This window comes from Crocuta crocuta, unplaced genomic scaffold, assembly GCF_008692635.1.
Source record: "Crocuta crocuta isolate KB4526 unplaced genomic scaffold, BGI_CrCroc_1.0 scaffold53, whole genome shotgun sequence".
NCBI lineage: Eukaryota > Metazoa > Chordata > Mammalia > Carnivora > Hyaenidae > Crocuta > Crocuta crocuta.
In genome coordinates this window covers 1,629,509-1,643,945 of record NW_027529432.1, presented here as the reverse complement: position 1 = coordinate 1,643,945, position 14,437 = coordinate 1,629,509, and the positions used below count along the sequence as shown (strand labels likewise).

Sequence of the window (14,437 nt, the reverse complement as noted above, 5' to 3'; positions counted from 1 at the left end):
ACTGAGCCACCCAAGCGCCCCACCCCTGGGTCCTGTTTGAAGAAAATCCCAATGAGGACTGTTCTTTCCAAAGCTGTGACTACACAGAGCCACAGATTTATAGACGCCTCCCCCCCCGCCCCCCCAGGGTGGCAAGGCCAGCCTGCAGTCAGAAGAGCAGGCGTAGGCATGGCGCCCACCCGGCTTGTGTGCTGGGCAGGAGTTTTCATCCGGGCCGTGGGGGACGGGGCCAGAGCCCAGAATGTGGCCGTCTCTGCGTGTGTCACGGTGACTGGGTGCGGCATCTGCAGAGGGCGGGACAGGGATGTCCAGCGTCCCACGATGGGCAATGTGGTCCCACACAGCTGAGAACCATCCAACACACAAGGGACTTTCAAAGGTCCACTGGACCGGATTTGAAATACTTTTTAAATCTTCAGGGCATCTGAGTGGCTCAGTGAGTTAAGCATCTGACTCTTGATTTTGGCTCAGGTCATGATCTCACAGTTCAGGAGTTCAAACCCCGCATCGGGCTCTGTGCTGACAGTGTGGAGGCTGCTTGCGATTCTCTCTCTCCATCCCTCTCTATCCCTCTCCCACTCACGCTCTCTCCCTCTCTTTCAAAATAAATAAATAAACATTTTATTTATTTTTTAAAAAATTTTTTAATGTTTTGTTTATTTTTGAGAGAGCGAGCGAGACAGCGTGACCAGGGGAGGGTCAGAGAGAGAAGGAGACACGGAATCTGAAGCAGGCTCCAGGCTCTGAGGTAGCTGTCAGCACAGAGCCCGAGGCGGGGCTTGAAGCCATGAACCGTGAGATCATGACCTGAGCTGCAGTCAGATGATTAACCGACTGAGCCACCTAGGAGCCCCATAAATAAACATTTTAAATAAAAACAAACAAACAAATAAATAAATAAATAAATATAATACTTTTAAAGTTTTATAAAACTATTTTTGTTTTAAAATGCTAAAAAATCAGGGGCACCTGGGTATCTCTGTCAGTTAAGCATCCAACTCTTGGTTTTTGGCTCAGGTCATGATCTCACTGTTCATGAGATGGAGCCCTGCGTTGGGCTCTGCGCCAGCAGCTGGGAGCCTGGAGTCTGCTTCGGATTCTGTCCTCATCTCTCTCTGCCCCTCCCCCGCTCACACTCCATCTCTCTCTCTCCTTCAAAAATAAACAAACTTTTAAAAAATGTTTTTAAATAATCATAATAATTTTGAAATTAATTTTTATTAGAAGACCCTGTTTATAATCATCCAGCACCTGAAACCTAACATCACTTTACATGGATTTTTTTTTTTAACGCCACTTTTTTCAGGACTGCAGCTATCACCTGAAATGAGGGACAAATGCACTTTGTCGTGTTCCGCTTTTCACTGAGAATTAGTCGCCATCCTGGAAGGCCACACAGCGGCAGCAGTAACACCACTTTTTTTTTTTTAATGTTTTATTTATTTCTAGGAGAGAGAGAGAGAGACCGCATGAGCAGGGGAGGGTCAGAGAGAGAGGGAGTCACAGACCAAAACAGGCTCCAGGCTCTGAGCTGGCAGTCAGCACAGAGCCCGATGCGGGGCCCAAACCCACGAACCGCGAGATCATGACCTAAGCGAAAGTCAGACGCTTAACCGACTAAGCCACCCAGGCGCCCCTCACACACACCACTTTTGATATCTGAGCCAGACACGGCGCAGCCCTGTTGGGGAACACGCGCTCCCTGCGCGCCTGGTGGGGGGGGGGGCACGTGACCAGATCGGCCACCTCAAAGAGAGGTAGAATATTCGAGATGCCTCAAAGAGCGGTAGAATATTCGAGATGATGGGAACGCGTTTCTTGCTGTCAGAGAAGGAGTTACGAATCCCGAGAGGGAAAGCACTCGCACGCAGCCTGCGGGTTAGATGATGACTGGAAAGATTAATGAATGCGTTTCAATATTTATACACAGATGCAGAAATGAACCCAGGAATAGGTGTGCCTGTCCATACAGATGGGTCTAGCTTTCCCGCTGAGAAGGCCTGGGAGCAGCTGCAACGAGCAGGCCCTTCTGCCAGGATCTTGGTCTCTCCTCTAAAAGGAACCAGGATTGGGGCGCCTGGGTGGCTCAGTCAGTTGGGCGTCCGACTTCAGCTTAGGTCATGATCTCATGATTCGCGGGTTCGAGCCCTGCGTCGGGCTCTGTGCGGACAGCTAGCTCAGAGCCTGGAGCCTGTCTTCAGATTCTGTATCTCCCTCTCTCTCTGCTCCTCCCCCGCTCATGCTCTGTCTCTGTCTTTCAAAAATGAATAAACGGTAAAAAAAATTTTTTTTTAATAAAAATAAATAAAAGAAACCAGGACTTGTTGGGAAAACAGCCAATTCCAGGTCTGAGATAGGAAAAGTACAAGATAAGCCTATCACATCTCTGGTGCCAGAAAGTGAGGATGTACTCTGAAAGCGACGGAGACAAATGAAAGGGACAGAGGAGCCAGCTCTCAGGGGACCCTGCTGGCTCTGAGACGATTTGAACCCCAGGATAAGTAACACCAGCAGGTTACAACCGTGTGAATAAAGCAGAAAAACGCATGCATGTAAGTGATACATACACGAATGAAGAGAAGGAAGAACGTTTCTCACACTAAATGCCAACAACTAAATGTAGAAGGAATGGGAATTGGAAAACTATCAACTGACAGCTACCAGAGCTAGTAATCATTTAGCAGAGAAATGTCAATAGTGACTAAGATTGGTCAGAGTTTGGAGAGGCGGGAATATTCACATACAGCCTATACTTACATACTGTTCTTCCCTACAAAACACCTGTCACTTACAAAGGGAAAAAAGAATAACTTTGCTGTGGAGAAGCCTGGCACATAGCACTTCAATCAAGTAATCAAAATCAGTGTCACATCGCCATGTGGACGCCGTGGAACTAACCCAAGTTCTGTTCTCTTTGATAGGATGCAATGAGAGAAACACCCCCCGGGTGCTGGGGGCGTCCTGCCGAAAATGCATAACCTGAAGTGAATCAAAAGGAAACCTCAGACAGGGGCACCTGGGTGGCTCAGTAGGTTAAGTGTCTGATTCTTTCTTTTTTTTTAATTTTTAAAAATGTTTTATTTATTTCTGAGAGAGAGAGAGAGAAAGAGAGACAGAGAGACAGAGTGTGAGCAGGGGAGGGTCAGAGAAAGAGGGAGACACATAATCCGAAGCAAGCTCCAGGCTCTGAGCTAGCTGTCACCCAGAGCCCAATGCGGGGCTCGAACCCACGAACCATGAGATCATGACCTTAGCTGAAGTCGGACGCCCAATTGACTGAGCCACCCAGGTGCCCCTTAAGCGTCTGATTCTTGATTTCAGCTCAGATCATGATCCCAGGGTCGTGGGATCAAGCCCGGAGTCAGGCTCTGTGCTGTGTGTGGAGCCTGCTTAAGATTCTGTCTCTTAGGGCGCCTGGGTGGCTCAGTCGTTTAAGCATCCAACTTCAGCTCAGGTCATGACCTTGCGGTTCGTGAGTTCGACTCTCTCTGCCCCTCCCCTGCTCACACTCTGTGTCTCTCTCTCAAAAATAAATAAACATTTAAATATTTTAAAAAATTTCTCCCTCCCTCTGCCCCTCCCCTGCTCACACTCTGTGTCTCTCTCTCAAAAATAAATAAACATTTAAATATTTTAAAAAATTTCTCCCTCCCTCTGCCCCTCCCCTGCTTGCTTTCTCTCTATCTCTCTCTAAGTAAAAAGAAGAAACTTCAGACAAACCCTTCCAAGGGACATTCTAAAGAATTGCCGACCTGTACTCCTGCAAAGGGTCAAGGTCATGAGCATCAAGAAGAGACTGAAAACCAGTCACAGACTGAAGGAGACTAGAGATGTGACAGCCTAATCCATACACCTTGTGACCCTGGATTGGGTCCCAGGGCTGTTGGTGAGGTGATAACGCAAGAGTGCAGATGCCCCCATGTTGATGCTGTGTTGTGCTTCAGCAGAAGGTCGTCCTTCGGTGCAGGAAACTCACACGGAGGTACTTGAGATAGCGAGGCATCAGACTGGCACTGTGTTCTCAAATGGTTCAGAGCGGGGAAGCAACTATGTGCACTGTTCTTACAGTTTGCCATAAGTATGAGATCATTTCAAAACCAAAATTATTGGGACGCCTGGCTGGCTCAGTTGGTAGAGCATGTGACTCTTGATCTCAGGGTTGTGAGTTCAAGCCCCATGTTGGGCATGGAGCCGACTTAAAAAAAATTTTTTTTTAAATTATCTTCAGCATTATAAACCAAGAAGAAATGAAGGGCACCTGGCTGGCTCAGTTGGTAGAGCATGCAACTCCTGGGGTTGTGAGTTCGAGCCCCACATTGGGTGTAAAGATTGCTTAAAAAAAAAAAAAGATCATTGAAAAAATAAAAAAAGAAATGATGAGCAAAGAAATTGGGAAACATGTGGGCAAATCCAAATACTCTGGAAAATAATAATAACGTCTAACTTTAGCAATTAAAAAAGATAAGCTAAAAGGCCAGACAGCAGCATGTGAGTCGCTTGAGCTATGATAGGAATGAAAGCATTCCAAGGCCCTCGATTAACAAGGAGAGCAGCATATTTATTAAATGTAGACTTTGTTGGCTTCAGAACACAGGCCGAAAAATCTAGGGTTGCCACAAAAAGAAAAAACAAGCAATTCGAAAAAGGAAAAAAGTAAAAATGAATCCAAAAGAAGCCAAGCAAAGGGAAGGACGGGAAGAGTAAAATCACAGAAGACCCCAAAGAAGACGCGCACCACCAACCCGGAGGGACAGAGACAGAACCAAACGCGTGAGGCGCCATGTGAATAAGAGAGAAGGTGACCTCTGAGGAGAAAGGCAGTTAATGCAACGATAAAAATGATCATTTACAAAGACAATCGAATCGGCTTGTTTTAAGTTTGTGTCTGCAAAGCAGCTCAATACAGACAAAATTGATTAGAAATGGCGGAAGATCCCATACCGATCTAGAGATGAAGATCACATACATATGTGTGGGTACATATGCCCACGTATAGTAATACCCGTCTGCACACACATATATATACACGTATACACACACACACAAACACACCACACACATATACACAAGTCTAGGGGAAGCCCCACGATACATAATAAAACACCATAAAGCTCTTCATTTAATAGCCGTATATTCCAGAACTCTATATCACCTGAATAGAGAAATTCACTCCTCCACATCCGTGGAAACTGCTTCGGTTCTTGGCCAGAAAGAACTCCTCGAGAGAATTGTAAAAGTAGAGGCTTCTCAGACCACCTCTTCTAATATAATCCCAAATGACTCGGAATAATGAATGCAGAGATGACCAAAGACTTTATGACTTTGAAATTAAGAGGCACGTTCCTAGCTTACACCTCGCCTAAGGAGGAGATTAAAAAAGAAATCAATGATACACTGCATGGAAAACAAAAACAAAGAAGACACTTCATCCCCAAATCTATGTGAATCCTCAGAAAAGGACTTGGAGGAGATTTTAATTATTTTAAACGCTTTTGCTGATAGAGTAGAAAAGGAGTCAGAGAGTCGGTATTTTATGTTCATTGTAAGAAATTAGGAAAGGAAAACAAAATTCCTCCAAAGACACCAAGAAGAGGAAATTAGCTAAGGGAGCCGTGCTGGGTGAAGGCAGGATTGCACGGGTGGGGAATGGATGGAGGCGCACAAGGTTGCTGAGCGGCCCCGATCACGTGGCTGGGGGCAGAGAGGCGGTGCCCGTGGACAGCTGATGGACAGACAGTGCGGCCATTGTCAAGGGCGGTTCCGGGCAATCGGACCCAGGAGGGCCCGGTAGGATCCCCTAGTGTAACTGTCAACAAAATCGCCCACATGATTCTCTTAAACAAGGCCTGTGGGTTTGTTTGAGTACGTGAGTGTGTGCGTATGTGAGAGTGTGTGTACGTGTGCGTGTGTGACAGTGGGTGTGAATGTGCGTGTGTATTTTCCAGAAGACGATCAAAGTATCCAGCAAGAGCCTTGAAAGTTAACTAGAGATGGAAAGGTTATTTATTCATTAAACAAACAAACAAGCACGGTTCTCTGGGTATATTCATGGTGCCCGCCATGTTCAATACTGGTCAGTGTGAGGACGAAGGAAAACCTCAGCATCGAGAGGCCAAGGTGAGCTGAAGAGAAAGATGGAAGGTCAGAGGGAAAAGGAGACTCCCCAGTGACCCTGAAACCCGCAGGACCACAGGCCCTGCCCTGAATCCCCACGAAGTGTTGAGGGTGGCTAACCTGAGGGAAAGCCCCCCTGGATTTGTCCTGCCGCCCCCACTGAGGCTGTGTCCCCCCAGACAACGCCATCCAGTCCTTCCCCCTTGACAAGGCTCCAGACTGTGTTTCAGAGAAGTCTCCTACCTAAATGGCCGAAGCCGAAATGATGGCCGGAAACCAGCAAAGCCCCTCAGCCCTGAGACCCTGCTCTGGCTGGGAGCCACGAGTGTCCATGGCAACCGTGGTCCACCACAGAGGACGCCGTGGTCTTAGGAAGCCACCTCTGAGGAACACCGAGGCAATGCGGGTCCAGCTTGTGCGGGGCGCCCCCAGGTGGTTGATCATGGCAGAGGCGCATGTGTGTCCCAGAGACCAGAATTGAGGGATTCTAGAAAAGTGGCCCCAGCTGGACTTTTCCAGGGGCAATGGGTCCGCCAGGCTGCAGGCCGCCCTCCCACCCACCTTGGCATCCCGGCGTGAGCCACACTGTGCATCTGTTTGTCTGTCCATCCCTGCTTGCGCTGCGCCCCTCCACTCGCTGGACCCACGGAGATGAGCAAAACTCGCCATGCCTCTTACCTCGACAACTGTGTGTGACACACAAGTGTCACCTTCGCTGGGGCGAAACCATTCACCAAGTCACTTAATATAGTATTTTTATTGCAACACCAAAGCAGGGAGTTTACGGAGTAGCATAGTTTGGGTGGGGCACTGCCAGCACCTTCTCTTTATTCCTGGGAACACACATTACTCTTCTGTGTGGAGGATGCTTCTGTGGAAACATTTGGTCAGTCAGGCAAGGGCTACGGAATCAGAAAAATCCGAGTTCAAGTCTCAGCCCAGCCTATAATCAGAGATGGAACAGTTATGACGAGTCACTTAATCTCTCTGAGCCTTTTTCCTTATCTATAAAATGGAGACTATTTCCCACAAGGCAAAGGGACCTTAAACACATTCCTACAGCTCTGTGGAATTTCAGATTACAATCGATTCTCACTATTCTAGGTAACAGGTTCTATAAAGTCACCTTGAACGCTTAACCGTTGCTCTTCGGGGACGTAGGGCGTCAGGGTCCTGCCAGCCTTCGGGCACAACATTTTGTCAACACATCAGTGGGTGGCCTTGTTATGTGTGTGTGTCTGTTCAAAACCCCCTGATTTCACATATATCGCTGCTTCGTTAGTATTGCCCTCACAGCCAACAGCCCATGCAGGAAGCTTATCCAACATAAATATTTTCTTCATGAGGCACATCACAGCCTTCTCGGGCTGAGGCAGGCGAGATGGTACCTCAGCACTACCTTTGGGGACCATTTAATGGTAAAATCGTCAAGAAAAAGCATAAACATGCAAAACACCACGGCACCAAATCGACTTAGAAGAGGATCCTTGCTTCCAGTAGGAGAGTGGAAAGGCAGCTGAGCGTTCTCTTGCTCAGACTCAGCTGGAAACAGGCACTTTGGGCAACTCGAAGTGTTTCCTGCTCTGCGCATGTCCACAGCTGACCGTGAACTCGCCCTATGTATTGGTTTGGTCACAAATACATTTGAGCGGGAAGGCGCGTCTGCAAACACAGAGCCTCGAGCAGGGAGGGCCAGCCTGGGCTCTCGGAGGGTGTGGGCACTTTGTGGCTGTTGGATGTTGGATGTGGGGGCGGGGGGTCCTCCTGGGGCTCGTCAGCCTCCCCGAGGCCAGGCTGGACACCGAGAACGTGATTTTCCTTTTCTCTGAAAGGATGTTTCTACATTTGGACGATCTTCAATCCCAGGTCTTCACTCTTCGATCTTCTGTCTAATGAGAAAAGACATAAAAGGAACCAGAGTTCACCTCTGGGGACTGTGGTATCCACGTTCGAGAGAGAGGGACAGGGGACGCTGGTCCCCGATCACTCCCAGCCCTGGCCAGCGTCTCCTTTCCCACCTGCTCAAGGGCGACGCTCCAGCAACCCTTCTCTTCCTCTCTTGAATTACCAGTGTTTCCTTCGCCCCGCAGGACCAGCCGGGGTGACCTTGTGGCCACATCCGGAGGTCAACCCTCCCATCCCGATTACATGAGTTTCCTGTGGCACCTGGCACAGCGGACCCTTCCTTCCCGCAATGTCCTCTTCTCCTCTCCGCTTGGCTCCCCTCGACTTGCACTGATGGGGGGTCCTGCTGGCCCTCCCCCTGCCGGGGGTCCGGCACTGAGGCTCTGCTCTTTCCACACCCACACGGGGGAGGGGCAGGGGGGGCTCAGCCAGTCTCCGGGTGTTCCCAGGTTCACAGTCCAGCCCTGCCCTCTGCTTTCCACTTGAATGCCTGGAAGGCAGGTCAACTCAACACACCCCCAAATGACTCCTATCTGCCCCCCTCAGGTCCCCCCCCCACCCTGCATCGGCTCAGGCCCAAATCCCTTCGACTCATTCTTGGCTCTTCCCTTTCGCTCACATCCCGTGTCCACCCCACTGGCAGATCCCGTCAGCTCCACCTTCAGATGAATCCAGTCTCAGCCTGCTCTCCGTCTCCAGCAACCACCCCGGACCAGACCCCCATGGCCCAGTGCAATCCCCCCACCGACCTGCGTCCGCCCAGAAGTCCAGTGACTCTTAAATACTATTTCTCGGGGCATCTGGGTGGCTCAGTCGGTTGAGCGTCTATCTTCAGCTCAGGTCATGATCTCATGGTTCGTGGGTTCGAGCCCCGCATAGGGCTCTGTGCTGACAGCTCGGAGCCTGGAGCCTGCTTCAGATTCTGTGTCTCCCTCTCTCTGCCCCTCCCCCACTCATGCTCTCTCTCGATCTCAAAAATAAATAAACATTTAAAAATCTTTAAAAAAATAATAATTTTTTAAAAAGCAAAGTTTCTTTCACTCATGCTTAATACGCGCTGGTTTTCCCAGAAACGCGGCTACCGCACAAAGCGAGTGAACAGTGTGCTCCGCTGCGTGGGGGCTTCTCTGAGAATGACTCATGGGGGCAGAGCCCCAGAGACTGGGGTCAACGGCCTGTGACAACCTGCTTCGGTAGCGCCCCGTCAAACACGTGCCACAGGCGGGCAGCGGATTTGAGAACGCGCATTATCAGATTCACAGCCAAGCAAAGCACAAGGATTTCACTCCATTTCAGTACAAAAGTTTGCTCCGGACATTTTTTTGAGTGAAAGCAAATCCATGCTGTTATAGAAAGTAACATAATGAGGTTATTTATCTGCTTTGGTTTGCCTGGTGTTTCCCCATCACCCGGTGACCATCTCCGCCAGCCCCCACCCCAGCCCCTCAGAAGCTCTGGGGGCTCCCCTTTCCTCCCCAGCCACCCATTCTGTGGGGTCACCAGCTAAGGCATGGTCTCTGGCCTCCATGGCCTTTTTATTCATTTTAAAAATTTTTTAAATGTTTTTCTTCTATTTGAGAGAGCTAGAGAGTGAGAGACAGTGTATGAGCAGGGGAGGGACAGAGAGAGACGGACACAGAATCTGAAGTGGGCTCCAGGCTCTGAGCTGTCAGCACACAGCCCCATGCAGGGCTCAAACTCGCAAACCTCGAGATCACGACCTGAGCTGAAGTCAGACACTCAACTGACTGAGCCACCGAGGTGCCCCTCCAAGGCCTTTTTAAGTGCAGAGGAGAAATCTGCCTCACCAGGAGTGGTGTTCCAGGGCACGGGGGTGTAGGTTATATTTCTGGAATGCTCCTACACAACCCCATCCCTGTAGCCGGTAGAAGGCCCGGCTCATTTGCAAAAATGACATGTTTCCTCATTTTCTCCCCGCTGAGAGTCTGTGATTGTCAGAGCATTTTATCCCCACGGACCTTAGGCTATTTCCTCCCCTCTTTCAACCATTCCTTCCCAAACTACTCTTGTTCTCGCGTCCACTGTACCCCAGATCTCTCTCCTTTTCCCCCGACCGTGTACATGTGGGTGGTTTCCAAGCTCTTCTCTTCCGAAATTCACACATACTCATTGTAAATAAGGGCGAGCCTTTCTACCCACGTGGCGCCGCTCAGAGTTGCCCCGAGCACTCGACTCCGAGGGTCATTGCGTGGAGCAGTTGCATTTTGAACAACGGGAATTATGGTTTTATGGAAATTTGCATTTCTTTCTTCTTTCTTGTGAATTTGTAACAACTATTTGTGCAGGTAGAGTATTCGGGCAGAGAGTTCTCTCTGATCTGTTCACCGCCGATTCCCCAGCGCCTAGATCCGTAAACAAATACCAAATGAATGCCTGGATACCTGCTTCCCAGAGTCATTTTGAGGATTGAATGAAAGGGGCCAGCTCGGTGCTGGACACACGGTAACTATGGGGTTCCAGCCCCTGTCCCTCTCCTCTGGAGTTCCTGCAAAAAGCCCTCAGTGGTTCAGAAGGAGCTGGGGGAATATTTTCTTGGCCCCAAAACAAGGTATGTGGATCCAAGATGGAGAGTTCAGTGCACCAGACACCAGGGTCTCCAGGAGAAAGTAGAGGCATAGGTTGGGGGTCGGAAGCAGGTCAGAAAAGCCCATGTCCCTCAGCTGAGCCCAGTGGCCCGGTGGTGGGGCCACCACCCAGGTCGCTGGCAGTCTGGGCAGCAAGCGCCAGGTGACACCGCCAGGACCCGGAGTTTCCACGAGCACCCGCGTTATGTCTCTTACCCCCGCGGGCACACAAGAGACTGAAAAATTAAAGAACTACTTTTCCTTGAATAGTTCTGTTTGTTTGCCCTCCACAAATTTACTCCAATCTTCTAAATTAGTACGTGGAAAAAGGAGTTTTTACGGGGTGCCTGGGGATTCCGTCGGTTAAGCGTCCGACTTCGGCTCGGGTCATGATCTCACAGTTCGTGAGTTCGAGCCCCGCGTGGGGCTCTGTGCTGACAGCTCAGAGCCTGGAGCTGCTTCAGATTCTGTGTCTCCCTCTCTCTGCCCCTCCCCCGCTCACACTCTGTATCTCTCTCAAAAATAAACATTTTTTTTTTTAAAGCAGTTTTTAGAAAGCTGAAGTCCCTTTGGATTTCATAACAGTGACCTGGGTGCAGGGCATCTCCGGGCGCAGGATTTAAAGAGGCGTTCCCTCCTTTTCAAGTCCCACCCCGCACTTGCACGCACCTGAGAGTGGGTGCAACCTTGCAGTTTTAGAGGCCTTAGGGGCCTCTCTTGCCTCACTCTAGTCCTGACCCTGCTTAGAAGTTTATCTTTGTCTTTGTTGAGTGAAATGGGATGGACTGACTCTCCAGATGAGTCTGGAACTATCCTCCCATCTGCCACCTGCCTGGGGGGCCGTATGCGTCCCCATGCGCCCAAGGGTGAGCACAGAGCTCAACCTGTTTCGCTAAGAAGTTAACAAAGTTGCAAGATGGGAGGTCAATATACCAAAGTCCATTGTGTATCTCTATTTTTGCAATCGTCAATCAGAAAATGAAATTTTAAAAAATGCCATCTATGGTGCATAAGGCTTGCTCACGACACCAGCTCCTCCCTCTGAATGTCTTAGGATGATTTATTTATCAAAAATATGACATACTCAGGGGGGTGCCTGGGTGACTCAGTCGGTTAAGCGCCCAACTTTGGCTCAGGTCACGATCTCGTGGTTTGTGAGTTCGAGCCCCGCGTTGGGCTCTGTGCTGACAGCTCAGAGCCTGGAGCCTGCTTTGGGTTCTGTGTCTCCGTCTCTCTCTGCCACTCCCTCCCTCACACTCTGTCTCTCTGTCTCTTAAAAGTAAATATAAAAAAATTTTTTTTACATGAAGGACTTAGGGGTAAAGCTACCAAAATATGTGTAAGACACACACACTAAAAACTGCGCAGCACCGCAGAGGGCCGGAAACACACGGAGAGATCACCTCGGCTCGTGGATCGTCAAGACTCAAGATTGTTAAGATGCCAAGTTGACTCAAATGGAGCTTAGGGTTAATGCAATCCCAATCAAAAGCCCCACAGGCTTTCTGTAAAAATTTATAAGGGGATTCAGAAATTTACATGGAAATACAAAAGCCCTCGAACAGCAAAAACCATTTTGAAAAAGAAGAACGAATTGGGAAAATGTCCACTACCAGATAATAGGACTTACTATAAAGCTGCAGTCCTTAAGACAGGATGATTCCGGTGGAAAGGTAGATGAGTCTCAGAGGGGCGGAATGGAGAATCCAGAAACAACTCAGTAGGGAAAGGAGGATCTATTGAGTAAAGTACTAGAACAATCACATATCTATATGGAAATGACTTCCTCACACTGCACACGACACTGAATTTGAAACGAGTCAGAGATCTCAACATAAAGGCTAACATAATAAAGGTTCTAGAGGGAAACAGGAGAAAATCTTCACAACCTTTGGTTTGCAAAGGCCTCCTAGGGAACCCAGCGCATGAGCCAATAAAAAATTGATAAATCGAACTTCAAGGAAATGTTCCATTTCTGCTTTTCAGAGGACACTGTTCGGAAAATAAAAAGGCAAGTCACAGGCTGGAAAAAATAATTTCACAATATGTATGTTTGTCCAAAGACTTGTATCCACAATATGTAAGGACCTCTTACAACACAATATGAAGACGACATGGCCCCCTGACGTGGGGCTCGATCCCACGACCCTGGAATCATGACCTGAGCTGAAATCAAGAGCTGGACACTTTAGCGACTGAGCCACCCAGGAGACCCTACAATTCCTTTTTATAAATGAGAAATCATGAAAGACAGTGTAACCTGTCATCAGGAATAACGTTCTCTGTAAGTTACAGTGAAAAAATTGTCTACATGTGAAAAGGGGGAGCTGGCGTGCTAAGAGAACCTTCTGGAAAGAGTCAGACTGGAGAGTCAGCAAGTCCGGAGACGGTGGAGGGGCAGGGTGGCTGAGCTGGGTGAGGGGAGGACGAGGTGGGAGGAAGGCTTGTGCCCCTCACTGGCCGGGCAGGAGGAGCCACGAGGAAGCTGGCCACACCTCACCCAGATCCTGGAGAGATGAACTTGGCCAACTCCCGGGAGCCCCCTCCCCTGCCAGAGCCGGGGAGGTCACACCGCCCGCCGGGCTGCCCGCCCTGTGGCCCTCTGGCCACCTTACCCAACTGTGGGACAGCTCAGTGATGCCACCAGCAAATCGCACTTGGAAGAGCGGGGGGAAAATTCAAGAGGGCTCCTCTGGACAAGCCCCGAATCCACCATGTCCCTCCTTGGCTCTCAGACCTGCCTTGCCCCTTATTCCCACAGGATAGAGCCTGACATTCTTGGCTTGGTCTTTAAGGTTCCTTGTCACTCCGTCCCCACACAGGCTGCCTGATCCTCACGTGCCTGAATGTCACGGTCACCTCCCCTGCTCAAACCCATGGGACCCTAGAGGCTGGTTCAGTCTCCCGGCGTTCCTGGGGCCCTCCCTCATGACCCTTGACAGCTCACGTCTCATGTTGCCTCCTCCCCTCCATCACAGCCACACCCCGAGTCGGGCCAGGGGAACAGGCTGACCAAAAAGGGGGTGCACAGCTCATCAATCCCGGAATCACAAAAGGGCAGGGTGGGGAGGTGTTTCTAAAAGGAGTTCCTAGGACAGAATCGGGAGCCCCACCTCCCACCAAGTGCAGTGAGGGAGGCTAATGCGGGGGGGGGTCCGCCTCCCACCTTTGGCCTGGAGAGTCTGGGCCTCCCACAGAGCATGACGGGGGACCCTGCTGCGGGGGCACAGTGAGGGCAGGACCGTGGCACTCCCCCAGCCCACTGACAAGCGGGGACCAGCCTGCCTCTCAGAACTGGGCCAGGTGGAGAGGGACAAGGGCCATGCGTTGCGGGGGGAACATCCTGGAGTCGCACGGGTCACCCAGAACGGCACACAGGCCTCGCAGAGGTAGGCTGCTTAAGTCCTAGGACCTGAGAAGGGGGTCAGGGAGCCAGGAGCTAGAGGACCCCCACCCGACCCTGGAGCAAGGGGGTCCCTGTCCCGGGGAATCTCCCAGCCGCCCGTGTGAGCCCAGCAGACGAAGCGGCAGTTAAATCCCAGTGGGCCTGGGGTCTCACACACAGAGCTCTTAGGACCCTGCCCTGTGGCTGCTCCCCGGTTCCCTGCCTCGGCTGCGGAGGGGAAGGACGGGGACGCTGTTGGGACCTCCTCGCTGCTGCCTGCTGCCAGCCTGCAGTCGTGACATGCGTTGGCTGGGGACAAACCAGGACCAGCCCACGGGACCGGAAACCTTGAATTTCTGAATGGGGACCTTGCATTAGGTTCTAGCAACCACAGGCCATTCCTCCCCTAAGACTGGCTGGAAAAGTCACGGGACCAGCAAATTTCCAT

General features: G+C 50.3%; 1 non-coding gene across 1 annotated transcript; it reads left to right on the top strand.

Annotated features, from left to right (window-relative positions):
• The first annotated feature begins 4,113 nt into the window (after positions 1-4,113).
• On the top strand, positions 4,114-4,186 carry TRNAK-CUU (transfer RNA lysine (anticodon CUU)). Its single transcript has one exon. It is a non-coding gene; the product is annotated as a tRNA-Lys (tRNA).
• Positions 4,187-14,437: the final 10,251 nt, after the last annotated feature.